This window comes from Procambarus clarkii, chromosome 71 (assembly GCF_040958095.1).
Source record: "Procambarus clarkii isolate CNS0578487 chromosome 71, FALCON_Pclarkii_2.0, whole genome shotgun sequence".
In the NCBI taxonomy this organism is placed as follows: domain Eukaryota; kingdom Metazoa; phylum Arthropoda; class Malacostraca; order Decapoda; family Cambaridae; genus Procambarus; species Procambarus clarkii.
The window spans coordinates 2,990,154-3,002,380 of NC_091220.1; positions in this window are offsets into that span (position 1 = coordinate 2,990,154).

Genomic DNA, 12,227 nt, shown 5'->3' on the forward strand with positions numbered 1-12,227 from the left:
GCTGTTAGGATATGCAGTATGTCAAGTTTTGTGAAAAATATGATAAAGGCACAACAAAATTTATACCAAAGGAGAGATGCAGAACTAGGAAAAGAGGATTTATTTGTAGATGTCATCTGTATTTTTCCAAGTTTCGGAGTTTCCGAGATATTTTCTATTTTGATAAAATTATGTATAATGTTAATGTATTTTGATAAATGACCTTTCCTGTCTACTTAGGTAATGATTCCAAAGATCGTCCTTCCTTTCCTCCCTGGAATCTGGATGTAGCAGGTGCTCAATTGTCAAAAGTCTCCGTGGTGTAGTGGTAAGACACTCGCCTGGCGTTCCTGCGAGCGCTATGTCATGGGTTCGTACAACTGTAGCCTCTGTTTAACGCAACAGTAAAATGTGTACTTGGATGAAAAAACGATTCTTCGCGGCAGGGGATCGTATTCCAGGGACCTGCCCGAAACGCTACGCTACTAGTGGCTGTACAAGAATGTAACAACTTTTGTATATATCTCAAAAAAAAAAAAAAAAAAAAAAAAGTGAAAAATTTGGTTTGTCATCCGAATGCTCCAAATCGGTAAATTTTGTAATAATCTTTTAAAAATAGTAAGTGGCACTATTTTTGCAAAATCATTACAAGATCTATTATTCTAATAGGGGTTTGATAAAATACAGTAGAATGCCTACTGGTTTTACCTGTAATAGGGTTTGATACAATTGATTATGGATAAATTGTAATGAAATGCTCTTATTGTTAAGAAACACTTTTTTAAAGAGTATTTTGTAATGAGCAGCTCTGAAAATCAGTTGATTACAGATAATGATAGATAATACACTTAATGTGTATATATGTTTCCACAAGTGAGGTAGATAATGGTATTTGTGAGTAAGATGTTTAATTGTGTCTTTGACACTGATAAAATTAAGTACTGTGTTTTTTTAACACAGAACAGTTACTAGTATGCTATGAATGCTTACTAGGTAATGGATATTGTGGCTTTAAACCTTTGTTAACAATTTGTTCACTTAGATATATATAGATATTATAAATATTGGCTATTACCTAGGTTAGGCTAGAATATGTAAAAATTATTCCAATGCAAAGTCTAGAAGTTTCTTATGTATTTGCTGGAATAATATTTGGTAAACGAAGGACCATAAATGTGGAAAAATCTGCCGGGATTGATATGAGAGGAGACTACTAGGCACTTGTACTGTTCTGGGAAGACGGGACACCACGAGCATAGCTCTCATCCTGTAACTACACTTAGGTAATTAAACTTAGGTAATTACATATGACAGCGTCAGACCAGTGAGGAAAAATTGAAACAGGAATTTCCTTAAGTACTTTCGTATTTCAATAATACATTTTCAGAAGGAATCATTCCTCCTGAAGATTATTTAAATATGAAATATTATTTAAATAATTAAATATTATTTAAATAATTAAATATTATTTAAATAATAAATATATTTATTATTTAAATATGAAAGTACTTAAAGGAAATTCCCGTTTTAATTCTTCTTCTGCGGTCTGACACTGTCACATTTTTCCCCACGTTAATTTCCGTGACTTACACACACAAATGGAATCAATATAGCAAGAGACCAAACCCCCAAACATGCAAGCGATACAAAGATGTGAAAAACACTTTCACTTACACTTTCGGTCATATTCAACAACACAAATATACATACACTCACACACATTCCTTTTGCTGACTACAGACACCAGTACCAGCCCTCACCTCTCACAGACACCAGTACCACATCCTCACCTCCCTACACAGTACTCTAGTTCCTTACTCAACACCCCCCTGGACCTTTATTATAGAAAAATAGAATCAATTAATATAATAAAATAAAAATATATGTGTTTACTTGCAGTAATACTATCGGTGGAACACAATGTCTTCTTCTTCTCTTCCTCGCTATGACTGTACTGACGACAAAATGGCTGCTGTGTTGATATTGGCGTCGAATGACGCTGTGACGTCACAGGTGAGGGACGCTTTGCGCATTACTCCCACGATCGTCGCTTGAACCCATCATCAATAGTTTTGTTATTTTTATTTATGGGTTAACAGAGAATATAGAAAATAAGTTGAATTAACATTCTTGTAAAGCCACTAGCACGCATAGCATTACAGGTAAGTCTTTAAACAAAAATAAAAAAATTTGATAAATTAACAGTAAAATTGATAAAAAAATTCAATAGGTATTTTATAGCTTTTCTGTACAGGTACAGATAATTTTAAGTAGAATAATTACAGTAAAATCAACAAAAATGTTTACAGGTAATTTGAAGAAATTTTGACACAAAAGTAGATCAGAATAATACACAATAATAACAATACACAATAAAGAAACAAGAATTACTAGCTACATGAGAATAGCATTTCAGGGTTATACATTGGTTCACTGAAGCACAATATGAGGATCCTTTCGAGGAAAAGTTTCAAGGAATAATGCAGTAGAAAATGCACTCAATACAACAACCATGATATCAGATGATATCTAAGATTACAATGTTAAAGTAATATGGCTTAGGTACACATATTGGGGAATTGAGTAGCCCTAGATACAGTGTGAAGATAAAGCCCATGGTAGAAATCTATGAAGATGAAATTAGGTACTTTTTGGTTTTATTTTTTAATGTGGCAAAAGTTGGACAGCTTTTCAAATCATTAGGGGAGTGAGTTTCATAGACTGGGTCCCAATATTTACATAGAGTGTTTACATAGATTAAGTTTGACTCTGGGGATATCAAAGAGATATTTATGTCTGGTGTGGTGGGCATGTGTTCTATTACATCTGTCCAGGAATAGTTTCAGAACAGGGTTTGCACTGAGAAAAAGGGTTTTATAAACGTAATTTACACAGGAGAATGTATGGAATGAATTTATGTTTATCATGTTTAGGGATTTGAACAAGGGAGCTGTGTGTTGTCTGAAGGCAGAGTTAGTTATTGTCCTGATAGCAGATTTTTGCTGGATGATGATGTGCTTGAGGTAGTTTGCAGAGGTTGAACCCCAAGCACAGATACCATAAGAAAGATAGGGAGAGATAAGTGCATAATAGAGTTAGAGGAAAGCAGAGTAGGGTACATAATATCTGATCTTAGAGAGTATACCAACTTTTTTAGAAACCTTTTTAGTTATATGTTGTATGTGCTGAAGTTGAGTCTCTTGTCTAAGTACAGACCAAGGAACTTTCAATCATTTTTATTGCTAATGTTTACATTATCTATCTGAAGCTGAATTACATTTGTGGATTTATTTCAAAATAAGATATAGTAGGTCTTTTCTATGTTTAGTGTGAGTTTGTTGGTTGACATCCACAAGCAGACTTTTTTTAATTAATTGTTTACAACATTATTTAACATGAGTGGGTTGGAGTCAGAGTAGATGAGTAGTATCATCAGCAAACAATACAGGTTTAAATATGTTAAAGACATTAGGGAGATCATTGATGTATATAAGAAACAGGAGGGGTCCTAGGATGCTGCCCTGTGGCACCCCTATGGTTAGTGATAGAGTAGGAGAGGTTATATCATTGATGGCTACATATTGTTGTCTGTCACTAAGATAGGATCGGATATAGTTCAGGGCAAGGCCACGGATTTCATAATGGTGGAGTTTAAGTAAGAGGTAGTTATGGTTAACAGTATCAAAGGCCTTTCTCAGGTCGATGAAGAGTCCAATTGGAAACTCACTTTTGTCAAGGGCTGAGAAGATTAAGTCAAGCAGACTAACAATAGCATCATTGGTACTCTTTTGGAAGCGGAAGCCAAACTGACAGGGACTTAGTATATTGAATTTTACAAGATAGGAGTAGAGCTGTTTATAAAAAAAATTGTTTAGTAGATTCGATATGGGTCTGTAATTATTTATGTCTGCCATGTTACCTCCTTTATGAACTGACGTTACTCTTGCTTTTTTAAGAATATCAGGGAAGGTATGACAATCTAGGGATTTATTGAACAGCAATGCTATGGGTGGTGCAAGGGCTTGGGAGGCACTCCTGTATACCATTGATGGTATTTCACTAATGTTCCCAGCTTTGGTTTTTAACGAGTGAATGATGTACACAACATCTGTAGGGCTGACCGGAGAGAGAAGAAGATAGTTTGGATAGCTGCGTGAAAGATATGTGGTAACATGTGTCTGAGTCTCTGGGATTTTTCGGGCAAGGTTAGCACCAATCGATGAAAAGAAGCTATTAAATTCAGTTGTTGTTTCAAGATCTGTTGCAGGTGTATAACCATCCTTGGAGATTTTTATCTTATTATGTGAGGAGAGGACAATAAGTATTGTAGAGGCTTAGAATTTTGGAAAGGAAGAGGCTAGTTAACGAATTATTATCCTGTGTATTGATAAATACAGATTCCCAGTTTACATTGTGGAGAGCATTTGTGAGATTACCTATTGCCACTTCACTTTGTAACCTAAAGGTAATTTTCTTGTTACCTGGTGGTGTTATGGCCATGTTCGCTACAAGGAAGGTAGGATAGTGGTCAGTTGTTCTGTCAGTGATTATACTTGATGTAAGAGGAGCTGTTATGTTGGTCCATCAGTGATCCAGGGTAGTCACAGATGTTTGAGTGACTCGGGTGGGCCTGGTGATTGTGGGGATGAGCATACAGGAATTCATGCTGTTGAGGAAATACTCTACATGAGGGCTATTTTGTAGCCCTAGGTCAATATTGAAATCACCATCTGAGAACTATGTGATTTTTATTGAGATTATTGTTTATGATAAGATTCCTCATGTTGTTGTATTTGTGTCTAGCTTCAGACACGAGCATGTTACAGTTATGTCTTAAAGAGTTGAGAGCAATTAAGGATGATAAAGAGTCACTTACAGTTAATGTATCAAGTTTGGATACTTGTACACATTTCAGTGCAAGGAGCAAAGGCCAATAGTTCGGTCTGAAGGGTAGAGGCCCAGTTGTTTATACGGACTCCCCACTCAAAATGTCATAGCCTGTTATCAGGACAACTATACTTCCAGCTGCACCCGTTGGTCGCTGTAGGAAACCTTCAGTGTATATGATTTGAGACAGAGAATGCTCTGTGTACAGAGCATCAATATGGCTTAAGACGTTGAGCTTTGCCTCAAAACGAAGCTGGGGCTGATCTCTAATTTCTGCTTAGATGGAAAGGGAGGGATTAAAATAGGAAAGGGTGTAATTTCCCACACTGCAGGAAAGTGCTATTGTTGTCTCTCTTGGTACAAATTATAAATCTGATACTTTCTGAGTTCAGTTCCAATTTTATTTATCCATTTGAAAAAATGTTTACATTCAATAAAAAAAATTCTGGAGGGCTTCTGTGCAAGGGTTAGGATGAGCTAGCCTAAGCATTTTCATACCAATTTGATAGTTAGTTTTAGTAACACGATAAACAATGCTTGAAATATTAAGTTCCTTCCTCATGTTAAATATCTTTGTGGTACAAGGGCAACCAAGGATTATCCTCAAGGCTTCGTTCGGCAATTTTTAAAGCCCTCCAAGCTTTCTTTCAGGATGCCTGAAAGAAAGTTAATCCCCCCAAACACTTTCGCGTTTTGGACAAGTGACCCCTCCACTATCTCCAGTTTTTTGGGGGGACATTCCTGCAGTAGCGTGCGGAAATACTGAGAAGTGTATTCTCTTTTCAACTTCGTCACCTTAATTCTCGCTCTAGGTTTTTCAATTTGTTATCAATGTGTTCGCAATACAATTCTCTAGAGGAGTAAATGAATATAAACTACAAAAGCCCGGCTTACCAGAGAAAGTGATAGCGTGTTACCTGGAAGCGCCCAAGAGAGATAAAATGTATACACTCTTTTCACTTTGGTCACCTCAATTTTCGTCCTATGTCTTTCATTTTGGTATCAATGTGTTCGCAATAAAGTTCCCAACAGAACAATATGCATATAATGTCAAAAACAGCAGCGCGCTTCACCCGCTCACAAGATGAATGTAGGCCACGGGTACCAGAAAGAAAAAGCTGCGCCACCCCAAAGCAACTCTAATTACATTAGAGAGCGCGGTAATACTGAAAAGTGTATACCCTATTCAACTTTGTTACCTCAATTCCCATCCTAGGTTTTTCAATTTGGTATCAATGTGTTTGCAATAGAATTCTCTACGGGACTAAAGGCATATTTATTTATTTATTTATTTATTTATGCATATACAAGAATGTACATAAGGAATGTGAGGATACAAATATGGTAATTACAGTCTTGTAAAGCCACTAGCACACGCAGCGTTTCGGGCAGTCCTTAATCTAAGAAAATTTTAAGGAGGTAAATACTTGCAAAATTTATAGACAAAAAAATGATAACAGATTACATGAAATGAAAAAAAAAAGATGAGAGAAAATTGTAGGTACAGTATATTAAAGCACATAGGTAGCTAAGATTGATTGCAATGACAGCTTAAAATGGTAGTTGACAACAAATTGGTAGGCACAATACAGCAGAAACAATATAAGATTGATTGCAATGACAGCTTGAATGGTAGTTGACAAAAATTGGTAGTCACAATACAGCACATGGCTAGCACATAAAAGAAGACAGCAATGAACACAATGATAAGGTTGTTTGATATTACATAAAAATTAGGAGATTGGGTAACACTAGGTACAGAGCAAATTTAAAGCTCAGTGTAGGAAACTAAGAAGATGAAGTTAGGTACTTTTTGGTTTTGCTTTTAAATAAGGCAAAAGTTTTACAGTTTTTCAATTCACTAGGGAGTGAGTTCCATAGACTAGGTCCCTTAATTTGCATAGAGTGTTTACACAGATTAAGTTTGACCCTGGGGATATCAAAGAGATATTTATTTCTGGTGTGGTGATAATGGGTCCTATTACATCTGTCCAGGGAGAGTTTCAGAGCATGGTTTGCATTTAAGAACAGGGTTTTGTAAATGTAGTTGACACAAGAGAATGTGTGGAGGGAGTTAATATTTAGCAAGTTTAGGGATTTAAACAAGGGAGCTGAGTGTTGTCTGAAAGCAGAGTTAGTTATAATTCTGATAGCAGATTTTTGCTGTGTGATGATGGGCTTAAGGTGGTTTGCAGTGGTAGACCCCCATGCACAGATACCATAATTAAGATAGGGGTAGATTAGTGCATGATATAGTGAGAGGAGAGCAGAGTTAGGAACATAATATCTGATTTTGGAGAGTATACCAACTGTCTTAGAGACTTTCTTAGTTATGTGTTGAATGTGGGTGCTGAAGTTGAGTCTCTTGTCTAGGAATAGGCCAAGAAACTTGCCATCGTTTTTATTACTGATGTTAATGTTGTCTATCTGTAGCTGAATTGCATTTGATGATTTGCTTCCAAATAAGATGTAGTAAGTCTTTTTTATGTTTAATGTTAGTTTGTTCGTTGACATCCATAAGTGGACTTTTTTTAATTCATTATTCACAACATTATTTAGTGTAAGTGGGTTGAGGTTTGAGTAGATAAGGATATAAACTCCAAAAGCCCGGCTTACAATCCGCAACAAACAGAGAAAGTAACCCGGGAGCGCTCAAAAGCAATGTAATGTGTACACTCTTTTCACTTTGGTTACCTCAATTCTCGTCATGTCTTTCATTTTGGTATCAATGTGTTAGCAATTGTATCTACTGGCATTTTACTCATTGCTTGGATCTAAAGGGTTTTAGGCTCACCACGCTGCATTCTGATAGTACCACAGGTGTATACCCTATCTTCCAGCAGCAATTCACTCATTCAAACCGACTTATAATAGTTATCCATATATAAATGGTAACCTTTGTTCTTCAGTAGTTCAAAGCGGGAAGACGTTGGTGCGCAGTTTAAAATCAGTCCCCAAAAAATTGGATATAAACCTGAATTTTAGCAAATATTTAAAATTTTGATGCCATACTTCATCATTAGTGGACATTTAGCAGCTAAAATTTTGACTCCATACTTTGTCATTAGTGGGCGAAAGTGTTAGAAGCCTGTCATATGAAGAAAGATTGTCAAAGCTTATATTACATTCTCTAGAAAGTCGAAGAATTAGGAGTGACATATGGTAGAGGTGCACAATGGGATGAATGGACATAACAAAGGGGACATTAATGGGAAATTAAAAGTAACAACACAAGACAGAACTCGAAACAAAGTGTAAAAATAGGAAAAATTTGGATTTAGGAAAGAACTGCATGGGTAAATACACTGGGTTTGTACCTCAAGGTTCATGTATCCAATATTACAGAGTTCCAATTAACTCCCATATATATGTATGCAGTTAATTTATGTTATGTTTATGTTAAAATGTTTTTGTTGATTTGTTTGTATATTTTCATAAGTAAAGCATGCTTACCGTCTTATTCCAAGTTTTATGAAAACTTTACAAGGTTTAGAGCATAAAGCTCAATATATAATACTGTGGTTTTCATACAGGAATTATACGGTAATATAACATCATAATAACGTAATGATGTCGTGTAAATAATGTTATATTGACGTCATATTTATGTTATAAGAACATAAATTGGATAGGTTTACATAAAGTAATAAAAAAAAAACTAAATGTTGACTGAAAACTATTTATTCTTAAATATAAAGCATGAAAACATTATAATTCCATAGCAGTCACTATTATTTTTAAATTCTTACATAAATCTTAAAAAACTGTGTCTCAAGAACATATGTTTTTAGTTATATCTTTTGGTTTTAAGGACATAAGAAATACGTATTTATGTCAAAAGTTACAGTATTACCTTTGTGGCACCATTTAAAAACGTCCACAAACGTGCTGTGTTTGCTGGGTAATAATTGAATCACTAATATACACATCATACTTTTGAGTAATACAATTATTCACCACTTTTATTATATAAATATATTACAATAAACATTATTGAATAATATTACTGCAAAAAACTAAGAAAAAATCAATCAGAGACATTGAAATAATTAGGTGATAATATCTTTGTGGCAACTCCCACCTGTCAGCGCGGGTGATGCTGACCGGCTATGACGACCACTCGGTCATTGCCCACTTTTTGCTAGGCTTCCTCGGTCTATTGCGCCCAAAATATGTCATCTACGATTTTTTTTTCCCGTGCTCAAGGAACACAAATTAACATTTTTAGAAGACAAAATGATTTTTCAGAATTTTTTTTCTTGTGCACAGGGGTATAAATGTACTCAGGACCCCTTAGCAGTGGAAAGGTTAAAAGTAACAACACAGGACAGAACTCGAAACAAAGTATATAAATTGGAAAAAAATTAGATTTAGGAAAGAACTTCATGGGTAAATATACTTTGTTTGTATCTCAAGGTTCATGTTTGCAACGTAACAGAGTTCCAATTAACTCCCATGCATGCAGTTAATATATTTTATGTCTTTTATATTAAATTGTTTTTGTAGATTTGCTTCTATATTTTCATAAAGCATGCTTTCTGTCTTATTCTAAGTATTAGGATAATATTACAAGGTTTAAAACATAAAGTTCAATATAATATTATGGTTTTCATACAGGAATTATATGTAAATATAACATCATAATAAAGTAATGATGTCGTATAAATAACGTTACATTGGCAACATACAATTGATATATATATATATGTCGCACCTAGTAGCCAGAACGCACTTCTCAGCCTACTATGCAAGGCCCGATTTGCCTAATAAGTCAAATTTTCATGAATTAATTGTTTTTTGACTACCTAACTTACCTAACCTAACCTAACCTAACTTTTTCGGCTACCTAACCTAACCTAACGTATAAAGATAGGTTAGGTAGGGCTGGTTAGGTTCGGTCATATATCTACGTTAATTTTAACTCCAATAAAAAAAATTGACTTCATACATAATGAAATGGGTAGCTTTATCATTTCATAAGAAAAAAAATAGAGAAAATATATTAATTAAGGAAAACTTGGCTTATTAGGCAAATCGGGCCTTGCATAGTAGGTTGAGAAGTGCATTCTGGCTACTAGGTCTATATATATAGATATATATATATATGTCGTACCTAGTAGCCAGAACGCACTTCTCAGCCTACTATGCAAGGCCCGATTTGCCAAATAAGCCAAGTTTTCCTGAATTAATATATTTTCTATAATTTTTTTCTCATGAAATGATAAAGCTACCCATTTCATTATGTATGAGGTAAATTTTTGTTTATTGGAGATAAAATTAATGTAGATATATGACCGAACCTAACCAACCCTACCTAACCTAACCTAACCTATCTCTATAGGTTAGGTTAGGTTAGGTAGCCGAAAAAGTTAGGTTAGGTTAGGTTAGGTAGGTTAGGTAGTCGAAAAACAATTATTTCATGAAAACTTGGCTTATTAGGCAAATCGGGCCTTGCATAGTAGGCCGAGAAGTGCGTTCTGGCTACTAGGTACGACATATATATATATATATATATATATATATATATATATATATATATATATATATATATATATATATATATATATATGTCGTACCTAGTAGCCAGAACTCACTTCTGAGCCTACTATGCAAGGCCCGATTTGCCTAATAAGCCAAGTTTTCATGAATTAATTGCTTTTCGACTACCTAACCTACCTAACCTAACCTAACCTAACTTTTTCGGCTACCTAACCAAACCTAACCTATAAAGATAGGTTAGGTTAGGTTAGGTAGGGTTGGTTAGGTGCGGTCATATATCTACGTTAATTTTAACTCCAATAAAAAAAATTTGACCTCTTACATAATGATATGGGTTGCTTTATCATTTCATATGAAAAAAATTAGAGAAAATATATTAATTCATGAAAACTTGGCTTATTAGGCAAATCGGGCCTTGCATTGTAGGCTGAAAAGTGAGTTCTGGCTACTAGGTACGACATATATATATATATATATATATATATATATATATATATATATATATATATATATATATATATATATATATATATATATATATATATATATGGCTGCAAAAATCACTGACCTAAAGAGAATGCTGGACAGGATTGACAAGATTGATGCCCATGATGCTCTCTTTCTCCTCACAAGATGCCTGTCTCTCCCTAAGTTGACCTACTTTTTGAGATGTTCTCCATCCTACAGCAGCCCTAAGTTAAATGCGTATGACACCCTTCTGAGGTCCATGCTGGTGAAAGTCCTGAACCTGCCATTGGACGACTCTCAGTGGGAGCAAGCAACCCTTCCTTTAAGACTCGGCGGCCTTGGTGTCCGCACAGCCTCCCAAATTGCTCTACCAGCCTTCCTTTCCTCCTCCCATGCATCGCACGACTTCGTCAGAGATATTTTACCTGCAACCCTGAGAGATTCAGCAGGAATACACGATCCTGCTTTCACTGAATGTTCAAATCAGTGGGAATGTTCTTGCAGCCCCAGCAACCATTATAGAGCCAACAAAACAACACAAACAGTCCGGCTGGGACCACCCTCTAGTGGAAAAAGTAGCTGATGTCATGCTCAGCGTCGCAAAATCAGACAAGGAGAAAGCCCGCCTCAGAGCAGTGTGTGCCCCCAATGCAGGAGACTTCCTCCTGGCAGTACCCATGTCAGCAATGGGCACGTGCCTAGATCCAGAATCCCTTCGTGTAGCAGTGGCCCTCCGCCTTGGTGCCCCAATTCACACTGAATACAAGTGTATTTGCAACAGGGTGGAAGCAGACCAATATGGACTGCATGGGTTGCATTGCAGAAGCACAAAGGGCTGGCATGCAAGAAACAACGAGGTCAATGACATCATCAAGAGAAACCTCGTCTCAGCTAGGTGCCCAGCGGAGAGAGAACCTCGCATCCTAGGGGTCCAAAACCCGGATTTCCCCGCACTTCACCCTGATGGCATCACCATATACTCATGGAAGGAGGGTAGACAGTTGGTGTGGGACTACACATGTGTATCCACCCTGGCTGACACCTATGTACATTTCGGAGCTGATCAAGCAGGTGGGGCGGCCAACCACAGGGAAACAGCAAAATCACTCAAGTACAGGCGACTGGAAGGTCAATACCTCTTTGTTCCCATAGCGTCTGAGACGCATGGCCCCTGGGGCAAGAGTGCCTTGGGATTTCTCAAGGAATTTGGTTCCAAGCTCATTGACGTCACCAGAGACCCAAGGGCTTCCAGTTTTTTGTTTCAGCGTCTCAGTGTGGCGATCCAGAGGGGAAATGCTTGCTGCGTCCTCGGTTCCTGTCCAGAATCGGAGGAGCTTCAAGAGATCCATAACCTTTAGGCATTTGTCTTGTATGTTTTGTAACCTTTAAATACA